Source organism: Vulpes vulpes, chromosome 14, assembly GCF_048418805.1.
Source record: "Vulpes vulpes isolate BD-2025 chromosome 14, VulVul3, whole genome shotgun sequence".
Lineage (NCBI taxonomy): Eukaryota > Metazoa > Chordata > Mammalia > Carnivora > Canidae > Vulpes > Vulpes vulpes.
The window spans coordinates 68,466,225-68,482,994 of NC_132793.1; the positions used below are offsets into that span (position 1 = coordinate 68,466,225).

The window sequence follows — 16,770 nt, forward strand, 5'->3', positions numbered from 1 at the left end:
TTGAGGCTGAGAATTCAGTATTTTCTGGAAATATGCTGTGTCACAATTAAATACTAGGTATGATACTTAGCTTTTCCTGCCCTTTGACTTCAAAAGAGTGGAGCCCCATTATATGCTTCTAAGGAGGGCCTTTGGCTTTCACATTTTGCTTTAAACTAATGGTTAATTATCTTTAGCCTTTCATTATAATCAGTATTGCTAAGTCCTCCAGATTGCTCAGATATCTGAGATATTGCTTATGCCCATGTTTTCCCTTCCACCAGTTTGCTATTGGTGAGAATTATTACAATGGAAATGTTATAGCATGATGGGCTATCAGTAATCTACCTAGCGCCAATGACAGGTTCCATGTTACCAGCTGGCCAGTAGGTGATCCAGCTCTAACATTTCATTCTAGATTCTGCTACCTATGATTACTCTTGGTATAGTCTCTTAGATCAAATTCCCTGGAAAAATATCCTGAGACAGAGTTGTGTCTTCAGGTGGTTTACTGGTCATACTCTTGGGCATGAGATAGATAAAGAAGTAAAAAAGCAGGATGGAGATATTAAATTGTGATGCATTTGGAAGAAAAGCTTCAGCTGATCATATGAGCTGGGATGGTCTCTACGAACTGTCTCAATTTGAGGCAGGGAGGGCAAACATTTCGGTCCCCACAGAAAGCAGTCACTAAATGAAAGTTACCATTAAAAATGGAGTAAAACTTTGGGCAGATGGCTTTTTTTCTATCAAAGCCCATTTACAGGAGGAAACTTGACTCTAAGCAGTCAATATCCAATATCTGTAAGATAGGGGAATAAATGTCATGGTCCTGCATGCGGATCTTGGCAGCATTCCATCACATTTGCTGTAGATGTCATAAGAAGTGGTGTTTTGCATTCTTTAAGTTTGTCTCTGTTTTGTGTCATTTAAATATTTTTTATTTTATTTTTTAAGTTTTTATTTAATTTCCAATAATATTAGTTTAATAAAGTTTAATATTAGTTTCAGTTTTAGGTGTACAATTTAGTGATTCAATACCAGGTGCTCATCACAACAAGTGGCCTCCTTAAACCCCTCACCTATTTCACCCACCTCCCCACTGGTAACCATCTGTTCTCTATAGTTAAGTCTGTTTCTTGGCTTGCTCTTTTTCTCCTTTGCTTGTTTGTTTTGTTACTTAAATTTCACATATGAGTGAAATTATATGGTATTTATCTTTCTCTGGACTTATTTCACTTAGCATTTTACTCTCTAGCTCTGTCCATGTTGTTGCAAATGGCAAGATTTCATTCCTTTTTTATGGTTGAATAATTTGTCTTTGCATATATGTATATTTTTTCTTTGTATATATGTATTTATCATCTATCTATTTATCTACACCTCATATCATCTTCTCCATTCATTAGTCGATGGACATTTGGGCTCTTTCCATAATTTGGCTATTGTAGATGATGCTGCTATAAACATGTTATTTTTATTATTTTTTGTTTATTTTAAGTAACCTCTACCCCCAACATGTGGCTTGAACTCATAAGCTGGAGATCAAAGTCACATGTTCTACTGACTGAGCCAGCCAGATGTCATTTTGTTTTAGTAGTAGTCTTAAAAATGAGTGTTCTCATTTATGAAAAAAAGTAGCTTCATCCAAAAAACCAAAGCCTGTAAACTTTCTAATTTCTAAATTTCTTATCTTTTTTCCCTCTGATTTTTAAATTGAATTTTCTTAAGACTTGTGGTAATTGGAGAAATTAATTTGGTTTTGAAGTACCTTAATAAAAGTGAGTTAGCAAAAAGTCAGCATTAGAAAACACTAGTTTCTTATAGCCTATCATGCTTCCTATTTAAAAATGGTGTGGTTTAAAAAAAAATGGTGTGGCTTGCTGCCAATATTCCTCTCCAGGAAGATTCTATCCACCCCTCAATCAAGATCAAGACATGCTTTGTTCCAGAGCTACTGAGAGTGTTGGTTGCTGTAGCTCACACATTCCTTCTAAAGTTGCCTCTAGGAATTGCCCTTGGCCAAAGGAAGCCACTTTGCAGGTGGTTATGGCCCGTCTCCAGTTCCATGGCATCACTCATCCCTTGATTGGGCCACATGGGGTATAAAAGCTTGGTCCCATTCCTCAGTTTGGGACAATTTGGAAGGACCATTGCTACTAGAGTTCATCACAGGAAATGTTAAGGTCTCTGTTACAACTGTCTCATGGTTCGACCCTTCCCTCTGTCCAGTTCTGCTTTCCCTTTTTCTTTTTGTGTATTGTGCTGAGAGCATTTTCCAATAAATTTCCCAAAGGCAAATATCTATCTCAAATCTGTTTCTAGAAAACCCAGCCTGAGAAAATATTCTTTTTGTCACTTGATTATGAAAGAAAGGAAAATCATTCCTCCAAATAATAATGATAAAACAAGGTAGCTACATAATGTATTATATTCTAAAATCTGTTTTATTTAAAGATCTTATTTATTTATTCAGGAGAGACACACAGAGAGAGGCAGAGACCTAGGTGGAGGGAGAAGCAGGCTCCATGCAGGAGCCCAATGTGAGACTTGATCTGGGACTGCAGGATCATGATCTGGGTCGAAGGCAGGAGCTAAACCGTTGAGCACCCAGGCGTGCCTAAAATCTAATTTTCGAAGGCAAGAGTCACGTTTCCTATTAAGCATATCAACATGAAAATATTTTTAAACAGATTATTCTGACTAAATTTTTAGTGCCTGCTATCCAATTATGATTAGCAGTTCGTTAGTTATAATAAAAACATTTCAATTATTCTTTTTCTCTTCATACATGGTTCCATATAATAACTCAGGGAATGGTCTTTGACTACAATGAACTTTGTCAGAAAGACTGGGAAAAAGACATTTCAAGATTTTAAGGGAACTATGTTATTGCCAACCCTAAGATATAAGATAAATTTTTAAAAAATATTCTCAGAAACAAAATTAGGAACATTTTGTTTTCTGGGTCACCTTGGCAAAGAAATGTAATGTCTCTGAGCACCACTTGTCCCTTTTGTAAAATGGAGACAATACTGACACTTTCAGCATAAACTTTGGTTAATGTTCATTCAGCCTAGACTCCATTTAAAAGTATCTTGAAGTTATATTACAGACTTCTGTAGCAGGCAATATGGCTGAGTAGATGTTCAGAGAACACTTTTTAGGGAAGGACATTTAAAATACTGGATAAAATATTTAAAAATCTCATATTTTTAAATGCATGGTTAATTTGTGGGCAGAGAGGAACATCTTCAGAAACCAAAATGAGAAAGCATAAATCTAGATATATAAACAATTACACTATTGGGCATTATCTGAGAGGAGAGGGAAGGGAAGGGAAGAGTATTTGCATTGCCCAGGTAGCCTACCTGAATTTGTTCACACTGTACACATGTGATAAAGGCAACAAAACTTGAGGCCTTGATAGGTGGCAAGATCATACCAGAGATACTGCACAAAGTCACTAAGCTGCCAGAGGCCATGAGAGCAACCTTTTTTCCCTAGATTGCTTAGTCATGACTGTGACACCAGTCCATTGTGCCTGCCACATTCATGGAACATGTATTAAGATTTCTAAATGGTCACCAAGCGAGGGACAGGTGCTTCCTACCCTTCCCCCTAGAATCTTCACTATACACAGGAATCAATTCCAGTCAGCTAAAAGATTTCAGTGGGAAAGGCAAGTCTTCAATACTTTTAGAAGTAAATATGTAATTTCTGCATAGGAATGGATTAATACATCAAAATCACAAAACATGAAGAAAAAAATGATAAATATGACATTAATTTATCAAAAGATTCCCCCAAACAGATAAAATGTCAAGTCACAAACTGAGAGAAAATATTTGCAACATATATAATCAATAAAGGATAGCATCTAGAACATTAAAAAAAAAAACCCAGAAAACCAATAAAAAAAGGTAAACAATCTGCTGGAGAAGGTAAAAGAGGTTAATAGACACTTCATAGGAGAGGAAAAATGAATAACCAATAAACTTATGAAAAGATATTCAACTTTAGTAGTAATCAGAGATATGCCAACTTAAACCACAGTGAGATACATTCTATATCTATTATATTGGTAAAACTTAAAGTAAATTTACCAAAATTTGATGAAGATATAATAAACTGCACAGTCATTTTAGAAAACACCTTGGCATGATTTAATGAAGTTGATATACTTCATACACTCCTTCATAACTTCTACAAACCATCAATTTTAGACATAGACTTTACAATGTTTTCTAAGTCCTGATGTGCTAGGAACAGTTTGATATATACCACTTTTCCTATCTCTTTGCTTTCCCCCAAGTTTTTCTAGCTTGATAAAATTTATTGTTTTATCATTATACTTAAAGGACATATATGATTTACTTAATCCCTCTTATTCGAGACTACGCTTTGGCAATTATTTACTCATTTTTCATCATTTTTTCCTTCTAAAAATATGTAGGCAATATGAAGCAATTAAATTCAATGTTTAGATTTGGTCCACCATCAGTAGGGTACACATGGCTCTCCCATGGGATCTGCTTAAGTCAGATTGATAGTTAAGAATCCCCTGAAAGACACTTCCACCCGATGGTTAACATAGGGGATTATCTGAACTAGCTGCTTTTTCTAATTCTCTCTTCATCTCTTGGTGATCTTACAAATGTTTTTCTGTTTCTCTTAACATCCTAAAACAACATTCTTTCCACCTTAAGGGATATACATTTTTTCCAGATTTCCTTAGAAATATTTTAAAAGAGAAGTACCTCTCAAGAACAGTATCTCATCTAAATCATTTAAAAATGTTCTTCAGAACCTACTGAAAATTTTCTACCTATTTCCTTATAGAACTAATCCTGTTTTTCATGAAACAAGGAATTCTTAGAACAGGTACACAAAAAGTTATAGTAGTCTCATTACTTCTTGTTGTCTTTATGTGTTTGTATTTTTTTCTTTTCCTTAAAGTCTTTGTGTATTTAAAGTTTTTAGTATTGCAGTGGTTGTTCCCATATTTTTCACCATGAATGCATGTTTTTTCAACCTTCACCTATAGAGATTCTGCTTAAATGTAACTTAATTTTATGTGAAGAAATGCATTCTGGGTTAGTAAATGGGGGATTGACTATGATTATAAATAGTGCCATCTTGTAACATTTTAGGGCAATGGCAACCATGCGGTCTTAATAATTCCTAATGTGTTCAGCTTATCCAAGTAAACCCCATTTAAGCATGATAATACTTTATCTAGTAAACTCCTTTTATAGTCCCTTCCATCTTTCCATCCTCAAATACTTATCAAGTCTACAATTTGCTATTGATAGAAAGATGTGCTAATGATATAAACATACATAGTTTCTCAGTGCTAGGTATATGTCTTTTAGAAAGTACAATATTTCCCCATGTCCTAAGACATTTTAGTAAATAGAAACAGTGGCTTTGGGTATATGACAGAGATAGAATTGTACAGTATAAAAAAATTGTACAGTACACATACTATGTCAGTATATATTGTTTTAGCAGTTTAAGCTAGTTCTAATACTAGAACCATTATATCTCTATACTTTAATCTAGAGTATTAAGTTCAGCTGAACTAAATCCAGCTGACCAAATTGCCTAGTTACATACAATTCTACCACAAGATAAAGAAAATTCTATTTGTGAACCATATAAAACACTAACAGATTGGAAGAATACTGTTGACTTAAAGAGATTCAACTCAAGGGTAGAGCTGTGTCCATGGAGGGTCAGAATTGTTCAGTTTAGGAGATGTTGTAGGTTTGTACAAAGACTATGATTTTAATGATAATTTTTTCTGTGTCATAACCCAAGAGGGTCAATAAGATGTTTTTTGATTGTTTTTAAGAAATACAAGGATAACTTTTATGTCTTCATTGGAAAAATAATTTGTTTAACAGCAATAGTGATTAACACTTACTTGAGAAACCCTGAGGTAGTTCTAAAAGAATTTCATAGCACAAGGTTTGAAAGGATTCCCTCCTCCTTTATTGTGTGAGGAGAGGAAAAAAAAATCATTCTCAATGACACTTCAAATGTAAATTACCCAGTTTAAAAATGGTCAAAGGCAGAGGAAAACATGTTGAAGATCACTATGACTGTCTTGAATCACATTTCTAAGGGCATGACACCAGTGACATGATTGCTTACCTTTTGTGTTATTAGACTATGATGGGCAATAACCACTGAATTCTGACTGAGATAAACCATCAAAAGATTATGTTTCTCATATCAAACTGTCAACTCAAACATTTTATTTATCTCTTGGTTCTTCCTTTGGGAAGCCAAATATGGGGGAATGAATGCCAGTGTGATGTTGGATAAGACTTGGATTGTTCTCACCTACAAGACAGCTTCAAATAACCTTTGCTTCTCCCCCCCCAACCTTTATTTTTTATTTTTTTTAATAAATTGATTTTTATTGGTGTTCAATTTACCAACATACAGAAAAACACCCAGTGCTCATCCCGTCAAGTGTCCCCCCCAGTGCCCGTCACCCACTCCCCGCCACCCCCCACCCTCCTCCCCTTCCACCACCCCTAGTTCGTTTCCCAGAGTTAGGAGTCTTTATGTTCTGTCTCCCTTCCTGATATTTCCCACACATTTCTTCTCCCTTCCCTTATATTCCCTTTCACTATTATTTATATTCCCCAAATGAATGAGAACATACACTGTTTGTCCTTTTCCGATTGACTTACTTCACTCAGCATTATACCCTTCAGTTCCATCCATGTTGAAGCAAATGGTGGGTATTTGTCGTTTCTAATGGCTGAGTAATATTCCATTGTGTACATAAACCACATCTTCTTTATCCATTCATCTTTCGATGGACACCGAGGCTCCTTCCACAGTTTGGCTATTGTGGACATTGCTGCTAGAAACATCGGGGTGCAGGTGTCCCGGCGTTTCATTGCATCTGAGTCTTTGGGGTAAATCCCCAACAGTGCAACTGCTGGGTCGTAGGGCAGGTCTATTTTTAACTCTTTGAGGAGCCTCCACACAGTTTTCCAGAGTGGCTGCACCAGTTCACATTCCCACCAACAGTGTAAGAGGGTTCCCTTTTCTCCGCATCCTCTCCAACATTTGTTGTTTCCTGCCTTTTATTGATATATACTTGATATATAACATTATTTGAGTTTAAGGTGTACAGTATAATGATTTGATATATGTATATATTGCAAAAAGGTTACTACAATGTCAACACATCTATACCTCACATAGTTACATATTTTTTGTGTGGTAAGAACTTTACTCTCTTAGCAACTTTAAAATACACAATACATTATTGTTAACTATAGTCACCATGCTGTATATTATACCCCCAGACTTATTTATTGTATTATTTGTTTATTATTATTATTTATTATTATTATTGTATTACTTATTTATTGTTACCCATTTTCACTCCCTAAACCACATCTGCCTACTACTGTCTCAGGTAACCACAAATCTGTTCTCTGTTTCTAGGAGGTCTTTTTTTGTTGTTTGTTTTCTTTCAGATTCTGCATATAGGTGAGATAATTTACTATTTGTCTTTGTCTGACTTATTTCACTTAGCCTAACGTCCTCAACTTTTGCATCTATAATTCATTCCCTTTCTAATGAATATTTAGGTATTTTGGGAATACCATTTTGGATATTAATATTTTTCTCTGATTCCTTTCCCAGTCAGTCAGCCTGTCATGTTGGATACCTAGGGGTGATTAAAGGGGAACATTAGAATGTCCAGTTAGCTCAGTTGGTCCGAGCATGGTGCTAAAAGGAAATAATAAGACAAAAAAATTTCCGATGTGGAAATGTTTACAATGAAGACAAGGAGAGTAGGAACAATCAAAATAGCAGAATTTAATACAACCAAGGAAAAACAGTTATAAAAATGACAAACTTCTTGCCATAGGTCAGCCTATCAGGAGGAATATATTGGGCACCTGAAGCATATACACTAGGATTGAGTTTGGTCTTGAGGAGTTTACTAGACCAGGTTATCTTTCTATGGAGGCATCTCCAAGTAGGAGGACAGAATCATCTACAGGCCTGCTGCTTTCTTCCCATGCTATAACTTTTAGATTTAATCAGCATGTTAAACCTCACCAAAAAGGAAAGTTCAAATTCAAATGGATTTATTGGCAAATTCCACCAAATATAAAAAACATGGTGCCAATCATACACAAAATCTTCAATTCAAAAGAATGACCAGGGATCCCTGGGTGGCGCAGTGGTTTAGCGCCTGTCTTTGGCCCAGGGCGCGATCCTGGAGACCCAGGATCAAATCCCACGTCGGGCTCCCGGTGCATGGAGCCTGCTTCTCCCTCTGCCTGTGTCTCTGCCTCTTTCTCTCTCTCTCTCTGTGACTATCATAAATAAAAAAAAAAAAAAAAAAAAAAAGGGTTTTCAAAAGAATGACCATATTCCAATGTGTTTATGAGGCCAGCACAAACTTCTCAACAAAATCTGAGAAGGTTTTTCAAAAAAATCTGAGAAGGGTTTTCAAAAGAATGACCATATTCCAATGTGTTTATGAGGCCAGCATAAACTTCTCAACAAAATCTGAGAAGGTTAGTATTAGACAAATATCAGGCCAATCTCATTCATGAATGTAGATACCAAAATTCTAGACTAGTATGAGCAATCTGAAACTGTCAATATATGAAAAGGATATTATATCATAATCAAATATATTTTAACCCGTAAATGCAAGATTGGTTTAACATTGGCAAATCAATTAGTGTCATTTTTCACATTAACAGTAATAAAAAAAGTAGATGCAGAAAAATAATTTGATAAAATTCAAAATTCATTCATGATAAAAACTTTTAACAAACTAGAAATAGAGGAAAAATCCTTAATCTGGTCATGGACATCTACAAAAAAGCCTATAGCAAGCACCATACTGAAAGGACTGTTGCAAACTTTCCTCTGAGCTAGGAATGAGAAAGGAAGGCCTTACTTCTATTGTATGTTGTTTTGTGGGCAAGAGAAATTAAAAGGTATAAGGATTCAAAACAAAGAAATAAAAAATGTTTTCTTAGATAATATAATTATATGCATTGAAATCCAAAGCAGTGTGCAGTTAAGTTATATAATTAATAAGTTTAGCAAGTTTTCTGGGTATAAGGTCAACATACAAATTTTTATATATTTCTACATAACAGAATAAAATTAGAAAATGTAAATTAGTGTTAAAAATAACTATTTTTAGTAGCATTAAAAACACAAAATCCGTGGATATAAATCTAATGAAGGATATGTGAGGCATCTACACACAAACTTATAGAACATTATTAATGGAAATTAAAGATAAATCACAGGATGTGTGTACCATGTTTATTGATTACAGGATGTAACGTATAGATGTCAACAGATTATGTAAAAATTTATAGATTTAAATCATAACCAAAATCTAAATCACTTGGATTTTAAAAAAAATTTTTTTTAAAGATTTTATTTATTCATGAGAGACACACAGAGAGAGGCAGAGACACAGGCAGAGGGAGAAGCAGGCTCCATGAAGAGAGCCCGATGTGGGACTCAATTCCAGGTCTCCAGGATCAAGTCCTGGGCCAAAGGCAGACACTCAACCGCTGAGCCACCCAGGCGTCCCCCCCCCCCTTTTTTTTTAATTTTTAAAATTAACAGGGTGATTCTAAAATTTATATGGAAATTCAAAAAGCTAAGAATATCCAAAATACTTTTGAAGTGGCAGAAAAATATAGACAACTCATACTATTGAATATCTGGCCTACAAGTCACAGTAATTGCTAATAGACCCATAGAATAGAAAAGAATAATCAGAACTGAATGTACACAAACATGAAGACTTGATTTATGATTAAATTTAAAGTATAGCAGGGTAATGCAAAGACAGTCTTTTCAGTTGATGGTGCTGGGTCAATTAAATATTCATATGGGAAAAATAAAATTCAACCTCTGTCTTTCTCCATTATTAAGTCTGGTTGAGCTCTGAGCATTGGCAGAACTGTAGCCAATGAGGTATATCTGAGGCACAATTGTTGCTAATTGAAATTCTGGTTGAAGACTAGAGCTAAATATAAATAGTAAACTAATAAACATTTCTAGAAAATAACATAAAAGAAGATATGCGTGATCTTGCCATGAGGAAAGATTTCTCAACATGAGGAAAACAGCATTAACCACAAGTGAAAATATGAATAAATTAGACTACATTAAAATTAAGATGTTTTAATCATCAGAGGACACTGAGGAGAAAGTGAAAAGGCAAGCCACATAGTAGGAGAAGATATTTGCAATACATGCAGTTGACCAAGGTCTCATTCCCAAATACAGAAAGAGTTTCTACAAATCAGTAAGAGGACTAGATAATCCTTATAATAATGGACTCTTGTTTTTAAAACTTTATTTTTAATTTTTATTTCTTAAAAATTTTATTATCAAAGTATAGTTGATAGAGAATATTATATTGGTTTCAGGTATATAACACAGTGATTTGACATACAGTATGCTGTGCTCACCGCAATAATTGTCACCATCCAATGTTATTACAGTATTATTGACTGTATTCTCAATGCTGTACTTTTCATCCCTGTTACTTATTTTATAACTGGAAACTTGTATTCCAGTTATCTTAATCCTTTTCACCTATTTCACCCTTCCTCCTACCATCCTCTCCTCTGGCAACCACCAGTTTCTTCTCTGCATTTATGAGTCTGTTTCTATTTTTTTTATGTATTTTTTGTTTGTTTTTTAGATTCCACATATAAATGAAATCACATGGTATTTGTCTTTCTCTGACTTATTTCACTTAGCATAATAGTCTCTAGTTTCATCTGTATTGTTGCAAATGGCATGATCTTATTCTTTTTTGGGGGTTAATATTCCGTAATATATATAAATTCTTTATTCATTTATCAGTCTATGGGGACACGTGGGTGGCTCAGTGGTTGAGCGTCTGCCTTCAGCTTAGGGCGTGATCCTGGAATCCTGTTATGGAGTCCCACATCAGGCTCCCTGCATGGAGCCTGCTTCTATCTCTGCCTAGGTCTCTGCCTCTGTCTTTGTTTCTTATGAATAAATAAATAAAAATCTTAAAAAAATACAACTATTTATCAGTCTATGAATATTTAGGTTGCTTCTGTATCTTGGCTATTGTAAATAATGCTGCAGAGGACATGGGGGTACCTAATTTTCTCAAATTAGTGTTTTCACATTTTCTTTGGGTAAATATCCAACTAGTGGAATTACTAGATTATATGGTAAATTTCTATTTTTGATTTTTGAGGAATCTCTATACTGTTTTCCACAGTGGTTGCACCAATTTGCATTCCCACCAACAGTGCACAAGTGTTCCCTTTTTAAAACAATCTTACCAATAGTTGTTACTTCTTGTCTTTTTGATGCTAGCAATTCTGACAGCATGAGGTGATATCTCATTTTGGTTTGGGTTTGCATTTGTCTGATGATTAGTGGTGTTGAACATCTTTTCATGTGTCTGTTAGCCATCTGTATGTCTTTGTTGGAAAAAAAATGTCTTTTTGGATCCTCTGTCCATTTTTAAATTGTGTTATTTATTTTTTTGGTGTTCAATTGTATAAGTTCTTTATATATTTTGGATAAGATTTGAATAATAATATCCTTTATTGGATATATCATTTGCAAATATCTTCTTCCATTCAGTAGGTTGCCTTTTTACTTTGTTCATGATTTCCTTTGCTGTACAAGAGCTTTTTATTTCAGGGTAGCCCAAGTAGTTATTTTTTGCCTTTGTTTCCCTGGCCTATGGAAATATCTATAAAAATATTGCTAAGGTTGATATCCAAGATATTATTGCCTATGTTTTCTTTTAGAAGTTTTATGGTTTCTCATTTCACATTTAGGTCTTTTGACCATGGAATGAGTCTTGTAGAGTCACTTCACAAAAGATGTTCTCCACACAGTCAATAAACATATGGAAAGGTGTTCAGCTTTATAAATCATTATGAAAATCTCAGCTACTCTGAGATACCATTATATAGTCCATAAAATAGCTATAATTTACACACACGATGCAGAGAAATGAGAAGACTTTATTCCCTGCTGGTAGGGCTTTAAGTTGATAAAACCCACTTTGAGAAATTACCTAATATTATTTACTAAAGTTGTGCATACTCAACTTATGACCTAAGGATTCTAATTTTTTATGAATAGGATCAATGGATATTGACACAGAAATACATATATAAGAATGTTTGTGGTATTATTATTTGTAAAGCCACAAACTAGAAATGCTTGATGACAGTAAGATGGATAAATAGATTAGGCTTATTTATGCATGTAAGTGCTACATTGCTACAAACATCAATGAACTTTAGTTACATGCAACAATATGAGTTGACTTCAAAAGAAGAAGGACAGACACAAAAGAATATATATTGTTGATTCCACATATATAAAGACTGAAAATAGCTTAACTAATGGTGTTCAAAGTCAAGATAGTGGTTATCCTTGGAGAGGAGGAGATGTATGTGACTTTTTCTTCTTACACCTGATAGATGTTTACATGAATGTGTTCACATTGTGGTAATACATGGATTCATTATGTATGCATGTATGTATGTATGTAAGTATGTAATCTCCAATCTGAACCAATTCTCTCGAGAGCTACAGCTAACCCCAGGTCAAAGCCACTTTATTACCATCATTTCTCACAAGACTTGATGTAACATTTTCTTGATTTTTTTCTCTGCTTTTATTCTTTTTTTTTTTTTTCTGCTTTTATTCTTAATCCTCTTTAAAGGAGAATGTTCTTGACACAGTATCCAGAAGGTTCTCTTAAAAATTAAGTCCAAGTATATCACTCTGCTGCTCAAAATCCTACAGTGGTTTCATGTTTCATACAGTGTAAAAGCTGTGAAGCCCTTACATTCACCTACAAGAACCTACATGATCTGATTCTCAATGACCTTTGTGTTATTATCTTCTATTCCTCCCTGCCAGCTTACTTGTCCCTCACAACTCCATGGTACCCACCTTGGCCCTCTTGCAGTACCTGGAACATAACAGCATGCGCCTTTCCACCAGTGTTGTTCTACTAGTCTGGCATGCTCTTTCTTGAGATGGGGTCTAACTTACTCCTTCCAAATATCTTTTTGATGTTACTTTTCATGATGCCTCTCTCACAATCCTATTTAAAATGATAACTTGGCCCTCCCCCATTAGTGCTCCTACTTCCCTTTACCTTGCCTTCATTCTTATTTTGTGTGTAACACTTCTGTCTCTCTAGCATACCATATTTTGCCTTTATTTTTTATTCTTATTATTAATTTTCTTTCCTTGCTAGAAAAAAATAACACATTTATTACCTGTCACTTCCTTCAGGGATTCTTCTTTCATTCACCAATACATCTCAAGAACTTAAAACATTGTAGGTAAATATTTGTGGAATAAATGAATGAATAAATCTATTGAATGTATGACATGTGACAAAATTTCTGTTGGGCATTGGTGTGATGTTGAGCAAAACCAAAAATAGACACTGCTCTCACAGACTGTTTGCCAATTTGAGAGGTGGTTATCACATGAAAACATAAACAAATGTTTAGTTGTAAGTGTGATAAGAGCTAAGGGTGCTTTGAGAATACACAATTCAGGAATTTATTTTGGTCTGAGGTGGGTCAAGAAAAGATGTACCAGATAAAGATATGTTTGAGCTGCGATATAATGAAGGTGGGCAAGAGATTCCAACTTCTTAGGCCTGGAATGGGGCCCAGGTATGAACATTTTAAAGAAAATTCTGCTGGTATTTCTAATATAAAGGCAGCCTGGAGAACCACCCTATACCAAGGCTTTTCCACCTTTAATTTATAAGTCACCTGGAATCTTGCTAACATTCAGATTCTTATTCAGAAGGTCAGGTATGGGCCCTGAGACTCTGTAGGTCTATGAAGCTCCTAGATGATGCTGATGGTCTGTGGGTTACATCCTGAGAAGTAAGGCTATATAATGTTGGCCCCAAACTGTCTCAGGAAGACACAGTGTTTTATAAATTATCAGCTAATTTGGAATCCTCCCTCCTTGCTTCAGTTATATGGACTATGTATCCTGAGAATCTGAATATTTCAGCTCACAACATGGATGTTGTTCAGCTGCCTCATAAATTTGTATTAGGTAGGCTTTGTTTACATGTTCTATGTGTATATTTGTGCATGTGTGTTGTTTGTTTTTCTCTTCCCCTTTGGGCTGGGTCTTCCCACAGAGCAGGGACTGTGTTCAAGTCTTTGTGCCCTCTGCCAAATCCATTGTGGCCATAAATACTCAGTTTCTATTGAATAGTACTAATTCTATCCAGACAAATCCTTTTCTTTCCATATGTATGAAGGATGATGTAAATTATACTTTGAAATTCATTTCCATTCATTTTCACCTTGCCATGAATATAAATGACAACACTTATATTTACAGCATGCCTGGTCAAACACATATTTATGAGAAAAATTAAAAACTATAATAAATGTAATAAGTAATAGTAGAAAATAACAGTAATAAAAATATTCATATTTTCAACTGATTGTCAGAGTATTTTTAAGAACTCTGGGGAGAATTTGAGTTTTCAAAAATAGAACATTATTTCAAGTTTATTTGTTGAGTACAGAGTTGTACCAGGAAAAGCATGGTTACTTTTTCTTTCCTTCCTTCCTTCCTTCCTTCCTTCCTTCCTTCCTTCCTTCCTTCCTTCTTTCCTTCCTTCCTTCCTAATGTCCTAATTACACAGTTTTGTTGCAAGCTTTTTAAGAGCAGGGGTTTTAACTAACTTTTGAGTTAGTATTTATTTAGCACCTATTTTGGGGGCTTGAGTTTGCAAGGATATTAAAGGCCTATGGTAATGATTAGGAAAAGAGTCAAGGGTATATCTGAATGTTGATGTTTACTTTAAGTGGAAGGGATAATGCTCCCCTGAGATAGCTCACCTATATTGGCCAAAGCCACATACACTGATTTTCTACTTAAACCAGAAATTCATTGAGTGGATAGTTTAAAATTGAAACAACAACAAAGGTACACTTACTGAGAGCCATTCTAGGCACTTATATTAACTTGTTTAGAAGGCAATTATTATTAGCTCAATTTTATAGACTAGACCCTGAGGGTCAGAAAGGCTAAAATTGAAAATTACCTCTTCCTTGAAGTGGAGTGTATTTGAGATAACACATTAAAATTAGACTATTTCAGAAAGGCAATGGAATAGAGCAAAAAAAAAAAAAATCATAGCTCTGGAATCAGACAGATTCACATGAGAATCCTGGCTCTGCCCTTAATTCACTATAAATCCTTGGGTAAATCACTTAACCTCTCAGGTCTGCAGTTTTCTCATCAATGAAATGGGATAAAATCACATATCCTACTTATTTTACTTGAACTACTTTGACCCACCTTGACTAGGAAGTAGACTAAAGAGGAACTGACATGGTGTATCACCTCATAGGCACCCTTCTGTCACCGAAAAAAATCAAGTTATAAAATAATGTTTCTTCTTTCCTTTCCTCCTCCCTTTTTCTTCTTCCTAAGTAACTACCATTTGTTATGCACCTGCTTTGTATCAAATTCTTTACATACATAAACTAAGCTTTTTAAAATTTCCTCTCTTCTGTCTTTTATTTATTCCCAGTTACTTTTTTCTGAGTGATCCAGTGAAAGAGGTATTGGTAACCCTCAATTACAAAGGAATTAAGTAGGAGTCTGGTCCAGTTCACCATTGCAAGTCATGCAGGGGTGCTTGAACCATATACTTTAAGAGATAAAAAGCTAGAACAAAGTTAATATAAGCACGGTGGGGACATGTTCATCTATGTGTTTTAGTTCTGTCAGTTAGTGGCAATAAGAAGGGATTTGGAGAATACTTATTAAATTGGGGATGACCCATTGGAAGGCAAAAACAACAACATCAAAATCACAACAATGACTGCAATCTTTATATGTATCAGAAATTGTGCTTTCCATGTACAATCTCACAGCAACTCTGTAAGGAATGAGTATTTTAACCTCATTTTACATATGATAAAATTGAGCCCCATGGATTAACCTTGCATAATTTTGAGTTGAGATCCAGATTTTTCTTCACTTGTTTAAATAGATTCAAACATGTAGTTTCTCATATATTGCAAAACTGATAGCTTGAAATAAATATTGGTAGCCATTATCATGCATTTATGCCATATATGAATGTAGATGAACCTCACAAACATGGTGCTGAGTAAAAGACAGCAGAAAAATAACATGTAGTGTATGACTCCATTTATAAAGTTCAAAAATAAGTACATCTTAGCTAGAATATTGTGGCAAGGACAGCATATTGGAAGCAAAGTAGTTAACTTTGGGAGGGTAGTGATTGGGGCAATATGTTGCCTATGAAACAGAAATATCATGTGTTTCTGAGTTACTGGTAATGTTCTTACTCTTGATCTGCTGGATGCTGACTTACATGTTCATTTGGTGAAAATTTATAGAGCTACACTTATTTTTATGTTTTTCTGAAGTTGGCTGAATAGATGCTATCAACCAGATGCTAGAGTAGCTATGCGACTTATACCTATAGGATCATCCTGGAACCCCAGGCCAGGCTGGTTCCCAAACTGAGGCCTGGCAAATGGAGCACTCCCACTGGCCAGAGTAAAATTTCTTTTGGAGGATTGGTGATTTGAGACCACTAGGGTAGTGCTGACATAGCTGATTTGGAATGATTCAAATTGTTTATATAAATGGGGGCCTAAAATTTTTTTTAAAAGATTGTGTGTATTTATTTATGAGAGACACAGAGAGAGAGAGAGAGGG

At 34.9% G+C, this 16,770-nt stretch overlaps 1 long non-coding RNA gene and 1 pseudogene across 1 annotated transcript in view; both read left to right on the forward strand.

Annotated features, from left to right (window-relative positions):
* LOC112915511 (uncharacterized) overlaps positions 1 to 16,770 on the forward strand; it is a 280,787-nt gene that overhangs the window by 105,622 nt on the left and 158,395 nt on the right. The gene's annotated exons all lie outside the window — the stretch shown is intronic.
* Positions 9,945 to 10,068, forward strand: LOC112915638 (U4 spliceosomal RNA; annotated as a pseudogene).